This window comes from Apium graveolens, chromosome 4 (assembly GCF_009905375.1).
Source record: "Apium graveolens cultivar Ventura chromosome 4, ASM990537v1, whole genome shotgun sequence".
Lineage (NCBI taxonomy): Eukaryota > Viridiplantae > Streptophyta > Magnoliopsida > Apiales > Apiaceae > Apium > Apium graveolens.
Window position 1 is genome coordinate 36,092,511 of NC_133650.1, and position 2,939 is coordinate 36,095,449.

General features: G+C 41.7%; 1 non-coding gene across 1 annotated transcript; it reads left to right on the plus strand.

Annotated features, from left to right (window-relative positions):
* The first annotated feature begins 2,596 nt into the window (after positions 1-2,596).
* Positions 2,597-2,703, plus strand: LOC141722838 (small nucleolar RNA R71). Its single transcript, XR_012575837.1, has one exon. It is a non-coding gene; the product is annotated as a small nucleolar RNA R71 (small nucleolar RNA).
* Positions 2,704-2,939: the final 236 nt, after the last annotated feature.

The following is a 2,939-nucleotide window of genomic DNA, read 5'->3' on the forward strand; positions in this document are numbered from 1 at the left end:
CACCAAACACAGATAAATCGTCCATGAACACCTCCACATTCTGACCAATCATATCAGAGAAAATAGCCATCATGTATCTCTGAAATGTGGTCGGTGCTCCACATAACCCAAAAGAAACTCTACGAAAGGCGAAAGTACCAAATGGACAAGTGAAAGTAGTCTTCTCCCGATCTTCAGCAGCAATGCAAATTTGATTATAACCAGAATAACCATCCAGAAGACAGTAGTACTCATGCCCTGCCAATCTTGCAAGCATCTGATCAATGAATGGCAGAGGTAAGTGATCTTTCCTCGTGGCCTTGTTCAGCTTCCTGTAATCCATGCAAACTCTCCACCCCATAACTGTTCGTGTAGGAATAAGCTTGTTCTTCTCATTAGCTACCACAGTGATACCTCCTTTCTTTGGCACACACCGCACTGGGCTTAGCCATGAATTGTCAGTAATAGGATAGATGATCCCTGCATCCATCCACTTGAAGATTTCCTTCTTCACAACCTCTTTCATGATTGGATTTAGTCTTATCTGTTGCTCAACAGTAGGCTTGCTTCCTTCCTCTAGCAGAATTTTGTGCATACAATAAGAAGGGTTGATTTCCTTGATATCTGCTATAGTCCAACCAATTGTCGATTTGAATCCTCTAGGAATTCTCAAAAGCTTCTCCTCATCGCTACCTGAAAGGTCAGATGAAATAATAACAGGCAAAGTAGATGCATCACCTAAAAATGCATACCTCAAATATTCAGGTAAAGGCTTAAGCTCAAGAGTAGGAGCTTCCTCAATAGATGGATTGAGGCGCTTAGGAGTTTTGTTAAACTCCTCAATTCCCAGAGATTCAAAAGGCATATCAATCTTCCTCTTCCAGAGAGAAGCATTGAGAAATTACAACTGCTCATCTCCTTCATCATCTTCACTATCGGAATTCCCCAACAAGGCCTTTTCTAAGGCATCAGACCTTAGCAATTGATCAAGTTCTGAACTAACCACAGAATCAACCAACCCCACTTTTTAGCATTCCTCATTTTCTGTAGGGAACTTCATGGCATTGAACACATTAAAAGTTACATCATGATCCATCACTCGCATGGTGAGCTCACCTTTCTGCACATCTATCAAGGTTCGGCCAGTAGCCAAGAAAGGTCTTCCCAAGATTATGGGAATCTTCTTATCCTCCTCAAAATCAAGAATTACAAAATCAGCAGGCAAGATGAGTTTATCCACCTTGACCTAGAAGTCCTCCACAATACCACACGGATATGTAATAGAACGATCGGCCAACTGCAAAGTCATATAAGTAGGCTTTAGATCAGGCAAGTTCAATTTCGTGAAGATTGACAAGGGCATCAGATTGATGCTAGCTCCCAAGTCACATAGACACTTGTCAAATGACACATTTTCAATTGTACAAGGAATAGTGAAGCTTTTAGGATCTTTAAGCTTCGGAGGTAACTTCTGTTGCAGCACAGCACTGCATTCCTCCATGAGAGCAACGGTCTCTAAGTCATCAAACTTCACCTTCCTAGAGAGAATACCTTTCATGAACTTCGCGTAACTAGGCATTTGTTCAAGAGCTTCAGCGAAAGGTATGTTGATGTGAATTTTCTTGAACACCTCAGAAACTTCTCAAACTGTTTATCCAGTTTTTTCTTCTGCAGCCTCTTAGGAAAAGGAGGTGGAGGATAGATCTGTTTCTCCCCTGTATTACCCTCAGGAGGAGTGTTCTCAACAGTAGTCTTCCTTAGTTCCACTTCTGCTTCCTTCTGCACTTCTTCTTCCTCAGCCTCAACTTCAGCTTCTCGAGTCTTAGCTTTTTCAGGATTTGCAACCTTACCAGACCTCAATGTAATTTCCTTAACATGCTCCTTATCTTCCATCTTTCCTGGCACTTCAATATCGCTCGGAAGCATGTCAGGTTGACGATTTAGTAATGCATTAGTAATTTGCCCAATATGATTCTCCAAGGTCTTGATAGATACATCTTGGCTCTTGCACATGAGCCTCAACTCCTCCAATTCAGATTTTTTATTAGCTTGCGGTAACTGCTGAAGTTGAAGTTATTGCCTAGGGGCAGATTGCGGTTGCTGAAAACCAGGAGGGTTATACTACTTTGCTGTGTATGGATGATAAGATTGTTGCACCGCATTCTGATTGTTACTCCAGCTGAATTTAGGATGATTGAGGTTATTTGGATGATAAGTGGCTGGAGCTTGTTGTTGTGATCTCTTAAAGTTGCTCACAAATTGAGCTGATTTGCTAGAAATAGCACACTACTCAGTTTCATGTTCTCCCGCACAAAGCTCACAAACACCGGTAATTTGATTAACTCCATAATTTTTTAAAGAGTCCACTTTCATCGTCAAAGCTTGAAGTTGAGCAGCTATAGCAGTTGTTGTATCCACTTCCAAAATTCCTACTACATTTCCTTGCAACATTCTTTGCGTAGGATTCTGGTATTCATTAGCTGCCATGAGCTCAATCAACTCATACGCTTCATTATAGCTTTTGGCCCATAAGGCTCCACCAGACGCTGCATCGAGCATAGGTCTAGACTGAGCGCCCAAACCATTGTAGAAATAGTTTATAATCATCGAATCAGGCATGCCATGGTGTGGGCACTTCCTTAGCATCTCCTTATATCGATCCCAAGCCTCACACAGAGATTCTCCAGTTTGTTGAGCAAATTGAGTAAGAGCATTCCTGATTGCAGCAGTCTTCACCATAGGATATAATTTAGTTAGAAACTTTTGAGCAAGATCCTCCCATTCGGTGATAGACCCTGGTGGTAGAGAATGTAACCAACACTTTGCTTTATCTCTCAGAGAGAATGAAAAGAGTCACAGCTTGATAGCATCTTCAGTCACCCCATTGAACTTGAAAGTATCGCAGATCTCGATGAAATCCCTGATGTGTATATTGGGGTCTTCTGTAGGAGAGCCCCCAA